The sequence below is a fragment of the Babylonia areolata genome, chromosome 10 (assembly GCF_041734735.1).
Source record: "Babylonia areolata isolate BAREFJ2019XMU chromosome 10, ASM4173473v1, whole genome shotgun sequence".
Classification (NCBI taxonomy): Eukaryota; Metazoa; Mollusca; class Gastropoda; order Neogastropoda; family Buccinidae; genus Babylonia; species Babylonia areolata.
Window position 1 is genome coordinate 26,918,158 of NC_134885.1, and position 7,366 is coordinate 26,925,523.

At 34.2% G+C, this 7,366-nt stretch overlaps 1 protein-coding gene across 23 annotated transcripts in view; it reads right to left on the reverse strand.

Moving 5' to 3' along the window:
• Positions 1–4,938: 4,938 nt before the first annotated feature.
• The window catches only part of LOC143286921 (uncharacterized), a 54,405-nt gene continuing 51,977 nt past the window's right edge, over positions 4,939–7,366 (reverse strand). For 3 of the 23 annotated variants that reach the window (XR_013055886.1, XR_013055882.1, XR_013055879.1), the window contains exon 7: positions 4,939–7,360. The gene's annotated coding sequence lies outside the window, so the exon portion shown is untranslated. The other 20 variants (XR_013055876.1, XR_013055878.1, XM_076594873.1 and 17 more) reach the window with 17 other exon arrangements.

The following is a 7,366-nucleotide window of genomic DNA, read 5'->3' on the forward strand; positions in this document are numbered from 1 at the left end:
AAATGAAGTAGTTATGATATGACCAGGTGTTTTAAATTGAATACTTTTTTTTGGTTACATTTAATTGTACCATTTGACCTGCTAACCCACTTTTTCCTTTCCCTACACCACTCAAGGCTTGTATCTTATACTTGCCACTGTGTTGTACAAATTGATGCTAATTAGTGGGGAGGGTTTCAGATTAATGCATATTTCCAGTAATCTTATTGGATGCATGAATGATTTTTTAGATTTTTTTAATATTTAGGATTTCTGGTTAATTCACGTTTTTCATTGTCCTATAAATGCATGAGTGATTATTTACTCTTTTTGGGATTTCAGGTTAATTTATGTTTCCCATTATTTTATCAAATGCCAGAGTGGGCTTTTGAGATTTTTTGAGGATTTGAGGTTTAATTCTCGTTTTCTATTATGCAGGACTGATTTATCAGGGCTTCAGGTTAAGCGATGTTTTCCATTATCTCGTTAATTGCTTCAGTGATTGATTTCTGTTGTTGACGTATCTTATTCACTGCAACCAGTTTCCAGCATCAGTCTTCTGATGTTTTAATTAATTTATTTTTTACCATCATGTTGCAGATTCTCTCTTGTGGATTATGTTTTGGCTGAAACAGTTGAAAAAAAAAAAAATTTAAGGGAATTTTTGTTACCATTCGTTTTTATGGATACTGACCAGATTAACTCTTTCAGCCTTAGGCCCAAACAGCACTCTGGTGTTGAACTTTTGGCTTGTGGCTTCAGTACTTATATAGCGCTTTTGTTTTTAATAAAAAGTCTTCCATGCTTCTGTATGCGCATAAACAGCGAGCAAAGGGGACAGAATTCTACAGTATTTCCAGCTGTGTCCACACAATTTGGAGGGGTAAAAAGGTTGATTTCAGTATATTTATGGGTCTTCCGCCATCAGTGTGGCAGGGAATCCAGCTGAGGCTGTTAACTCCCTTGGGTTTAATGAGTTAATATTGCTTTTATTCTTTAACTCACTCAATACGGCCAGTCCTCTCTTCTCCTCTACACAGACCCCTCGGATGTCCAGTGGGTGTCTGAATGACCCAACCTTTAGCTTCCGTCGTCAGAAGTGTGGTATTCTATGTCAACATTCACGTCTTCAGTATAAGAGCCTTCCGCTTGCAATATTTTGATGATGGTAATTGGGGTGAAACGCTGTTAACGTCGTCTCTTTCGCCGTTAGTATGGAGAGAGTTAATCTTGTTGAATATTGAAACCTTTTTGGAGAGTGTGGAGGGTTCAGGGAGGGAGGTGAGTAAAGGGTTGGGTGGAGAAATATGACATGGGGTTATTTTTTTTTTGTTTTTTTTAGAAATAGATTTTTGGGATTTTAAAATATTTTTTTTTAACTTCCAGGTTCAATTTTGTATTGTTAGTTTCTTTGTTATTTTGAAGACTATGCATTTTAATGGTTTTTGACATGGTGTTAAGTCTTTCAAGAACTTTGGAAGGTCTTAGTCGCATGCTTGCTCCTTGTTGTTGATGGTTCCACTTTTAATTGTTTGTGTCTCCCTGTGTGTGAAGTAATACTCTTTGAAAAATCATATGTATCACCAAACATGGAGTATAATACAAACTCCTCCTATTACAGTCAAATTATTAAAGAACTTCATCAAAAGATTCAAAGCATGACTGATCTATATTTCATGTTGAACTAATTTTTTTTATATAGACTGTTTCCTTGTTTGATTATGGGTCAAGACTCAAACCTCATTAATTTTAGTGGGCTGGTTTATTATCTATTTTGATCTGAAGAAATGGTGTTAAGTCCACGCTGATATGGTTTTGTAAAGACTGTGTTGGGGAATGAAAATAATCAATGCTTAATGTAGATATTATTCTCTGTCAACTTTCAAGACTGAAACTAAACACAATATTTTATAATGATGTGTTAGAAAAACCGAGATTTGTGAAAGTTTGCTCCCTATTTATTTCTTTTCATCAGTCGACTTTTGGTTTTTCTTCTGTTTGATCTGGAAATAGATTTAGAAATTGGTTTTAAAAAAAGGAAAAAAGTTAAACTTCCAAAGATTTGCACTTGGTAATCTTCACTCCTGTAAGCCCTTGCTGATATGACTAGTAGCCCGCCTTTTAGGCTTACACTTTGAGGTCTTTTTAAGCGTTTTTAAAATTTTTGTTCAAAACTTATGTGCCTTAATGGCCTTCCAAAAAAAAAAAAAGAAAAAAGTGTGATACATCAGATTTGTTATGAGCTTATTATGATTTAATTCTCAGTCGCACATATTAGTAGTGTTGTTATGTTGATTTTATGTAAGTGGTTCATCTTCAGTCAGGTTAAAATGTCTGTGATGGGATGGTCTTAGTGAGCTTGATATTATCTCATTTTTAGCTACATATCTCAGTGAGTTAATGATTGCAGCTGAAAGGTTTTTGACATGTTTCAGTATTAAAGTACATTTTTATATATAAAAAAATTGAACATTGTGTTTTTAATTTTGATTATATATATTTTTTGGTGGGTTCTTTTTCATTTTTTCGTGTGTGGCTTGTTAGCGAGTTGTTTTGTTTATAGACATGTAAAGACTGTTTCTGAATGTGTTTAAATTTGTTTTTATAATCAGACAAGTTGGAGAAAAAATTAACAAAAACATCATGTCCTCCTTTTCTTTTCCTATTTTGGCACTGATCTGGTGAGATTTTTGGCAGGAAGAAAATTATAATCATTAGAGTATTGACAGAAATCATGACACAAATGCTCATACCATCACATTTCTTTTAAAGGTAATCTCAAGAATTCATTGTTTACAGTTTTTTATTACAGCTGTTTTACATCACAGAACAGTTTTTTGATGGATGTTCATTGTAAATGTAATTTTCACCACCTGTTATGTATTAGTATATGCATGACGAGAAAGGTTGATGATACTGATGTGTCAGGATTCATTGATTATCAATTTGAAGTAGTCGTTAGATCTGTATCTTATAAAACGAAAATTAATGTAAGTTAAACCAAGAAAGAATGTCATTAGAAAGACCTTTTAGTGAACTGGAAATGATAACTGATTGATATTTGCTGTTTACAGTGTTAGTGCATGTTACTAAAAGTAACATACTAATAATATCTAGGCAGGTGATATTGGTGTGTCGATGATTTTTCAGCTCATTTTTGTGAGAAATTGCTTAAGAATTTTTGTTTTTTGTTTTGTTTCTTTTTCTTTTTTTGTAGTTTGTGAAATCTGTATTAACATTTCTAATTCTATATTTTGGCATCTTTGTATCTTTTTTTTTCAGGCTTTAGTATTTCTGGATAAAAGAAGGTAATATTTACAAATGCGTAAAACAGTTTACCAAGTGTTGAAAAGGGGGAACATTGTGTGTACTGTATGTTGATAGACCATTGAACTTTTTGTTTTGGACTGGCAGCTGAGATCTGCGTGATGTTAGGCACAAATAGTTTACAGCTAGCTCCCTGAAGATCTTGCGCCGAAATGTTCCCACCCGGACACTTTTTCAGATCCTGAAGGAAATTAGCTGATGATCTTTTGAACTTGATAAGAATTTTTACATGGATTGAAACATATGTGGGTGAACTGGTCTTTTTATGTTATTTTATTCTGAACTAGGTTTATACATGGTCTGTGCAGGACATGGGTGGACTGGTCTTTCTTATGTTGTTTTGACATTTTAGAATTTAACTTCTTCACTACCATGCATGTAAAATTCACAGGCATCATGGTATCACTGATAACATCATCATAAGGGGGGAAATAACTCTGGAAGGCTGAAAAATCACACATTTGATCTGGAGTGGTATATTCTCAGACCGTTTTCTCATTGTTTTTTGCTGATTGTTCTAGATATTGATTTCTGACTCAAAAATCGTCACTTTCTACTGGTTTTTTTTTTTCTTTTCCTGGCAGTCGAGGAGTTTTAACAGCTGGTATTGTGATCTGACAGGTAGTAAGCACTGAAATAGACCTGTTGCGGTTGGGTGGCCTAAAAGCTACATGATTTGATTTGATTTTTCTCAAAATGCAGGATTTATTTAACAAACTAAACACTGACAAAATGATGCTAACAAAGCACAAACATTTTAGTATACGTCAGACTGCCCACCACTCTTTGAAACAGAAAGATTATTTTTCAAGGATTTGTTAAAATAAGAAATAAAATGCGCATGCACGCGCGCTCGCACACACACACACACACATAAAATGTACACCCATTTATAATGTTACACTAAAAAAGAAAGAAATTTTCATTATGTCTGTTTAAAATCCTCTGCAGCAAATATCATTTCTCTCATTGTATAACATACAGTTGTGCGCACGCATGTATGTGTGTGTGTGTGTGTGTGTCATCTGTTATTTTTTGGCAGTTAAGTTTCTTCTTTCCTTTTGTCAATTTTTTTTTTTTGACTTTACATTTTACTCTGTGAAACTTTTGCTCAGCAATAAAATGTAAGCATTCTTTTTGTCCATTATTTTGTAATACTGAGTTTTATTTTATTTTTTTTTAATTGAAAACAAATAATTTTTAAGTTATTATAAATATTATGTCATGTATAAAGTGCTGGTATGTGTTGTATTAAAGTGTACTCCTGTAAAGAAATAGTCTTGTATAAATTGTTGCCTTGTAGCAAGCATGGCACAATTTGTATGCTTGGAGAGAAAAAAAAAGCACACAGCAGCAGAGAATGATCATCAGAAGAGAGTGTTAAAGAGCGTGAGAGTGAGCGAGAGAGAGAATTCCCAGACGATTTTGACAGGTTGGAAGAAGCCTAAAAATAAAGTATTCCAGCATGCCCGCCCCAACCTACCACACACAGATAGACACACAGACACACGGACAGTCCACACACACACAGACAGTCCACACACACAGAGACATATACCCAGATACACACAACCCATATGTGTTAACATTATGCCTAACTGACAAAAAGAAAACCCAACAGATTGTCCAACATCATTTTTCATCATTTTTATTTCCTTTTATGTTGCGCATTATTATTTTCCATAAAGGAAAGTGAGAAGAAAAAATCACAATGTGTGAAAGAAAACAATTTCATGTAACATTATTTTTTTCGGTCTCATTTCCGAACCTTGCCTCTATTATGGTAAAGGAAAAGGGCATCCTTTTTAAGTAATGTTTTTTGATGTATAAATCTTTATAGAATTTTTAATGTACAAATCTTTATTGAATTTGGACCATGAGTTTAGAATACAAGCTAAGAGCTTAACACAATTTCTAAGTTATCAAAAAATACAAAATTCGTTTTTTCAAACCAGTTAATCACACATTTTTATCTCTTTGACAATGACAATAATATAAACTGATAGTAAACGATGATTTCTAGTTCACTTCATGTTTCACACATGCTTGCACATATGCATATATAGAAATGCACACACACACACACATATATATACATACACACCTTCTGATAACATGTTACCAGCTTTGCAAGCAGTAAAAAACAAGTAAGGTATGAAGATATATTCTCACAACCCCCCCTTGGCATTTCTAAAACAAGAAATACTTTAGGGAAATTATCATGACGCATACAGTCTCAAACCTTAGAACTAAAAGACAAAACACAAGCAAAGTCATTGATAACAGAGAAAAAAATATTTGATTTCTATTCTCTTATATAGAAGTTTATCATTCATATTCCTCACATGGAAAAAGATATTGCTTTACTCTTTTGTGGACATGCACATGAGCACACAAGATTTTTTTTCAGGTAAAAACAGCTAAAAAGGGAGCTGTAAGGTGAAAGAAACAAAGCAAATAAACATGGACAAAGCAGGACTTCAGGAAAGCAAACAAGAAGTTGAATGATGCCACAAACGCTCTTGAGAAACCCACACATAAACAGAAAAGAGCACACTTCAGTGAAAATAGAAATGTCCATAAACTACCTCAAACAGAAGCTGTTCTGATAAAACAGAAATAATCGATCCTTAAATTGTATGACTACATTCATTTACAATGAAAAATTACACCTAAGTTGTAAACGAACAAAACTGCAAACTTGATTTGATAAGCACATAGTAAACAACAGCATGAAAAATGTTCGTCCCAACATCTTTTATTTAAGATATCAAAAAAAAGAGCGAAAATCATACCTTTCTTTTCAAGATATGTCCATCGCAATCACTCTTGTTGTTTTTTGACATGTGCGCACAAGCAGATTCCAATGAACTTCTCTGTCTTTCTTGCAAAACAGGCAAACATACCATGGTTCAAAATATTTACATGAAAGAAATATTTACATGAGCACAGTCTGCAATTTATCAAATGTAAGTATGGACCTTCAAGCACTGTGTGCATAGGAATAATAATAATAATAATAATAATAAAAATGTTAAGGGGTTAGATCTGCATATGTATTGATCACAGTTAAAATTTCCAGAATATAGATGGAATCATATTGGTTTCACATGATACGTTCTGGTACGTTTCAAGGCTCTGCAAGCTGATAACGACTACTTAAAAAACGGTTGGACTAAATTAAAGGTGGTGAGGAGGAAAACTTTATTTTTCTTTTTGTCATCTTCTTGATCATGGCTTTTCGCAACTGATAAACAGCTTAACATTGTGTTAATCTTACTTTATTAAAAAAACAAAAACAAAGACAAGTCTTTACAATTGTCCTTGTTGGTCTCAGAGCACCACTAAACCTGTTGCTGACTCAGTTTTGCCAAGCCCCCTCAACGTGTGTCCTGTGTTGGGGGAATATCAATCACAGGACAACTAAGTTCTCTGTTGTTACCTGTTTCAATTACAGGACACCTAAGCTCTCTGTTGTTACCTGTTTCAATCACAGGGACACCTAAGTTCTCTGTTGTTACCTGTTTCAATCACAGGATACCTAAGTTCTCTGTTGTTACCTGTTTTAATCACAGGACACCTAAGCTCTCTGTTGTAACCTGTTTCAATCACAGGGACACCTAAGTTCTCTGTTGTTACCTGTTTCAATCACAGGGACACCTAAGTTCTCTGTTGTTACCTGTTTCAATCACAGGACACCAAAGTTCTCTGTTGTTACCTGTTTCAATCACAGGGACACCTAAGTTCTCTGTTGTTACCTGTTTCAATCACAGGACACCAAAGTTCTCTGTTGTTACCTGTTTCAATCACAGGACACCAAAGTTCTCTGTTGTTACCTGTTTCAATCACAGGACACCTAAGTTCTCTGTTGTTACCTGTTTCAATCACAGGACACCTAAGCTCTCTGTTGTAACCTGTTTCAATCACAGGGACACCTAAGTTCTCTGTTGTTACCTGTTTCAATCACAGGGACACCTAAGTTCTCTGTTGTTACCTGTTTCAATCACAGGACACCTAAGTTCTCTGTTGTTACCTGTTTCAATCACTGGGACACCTAAGC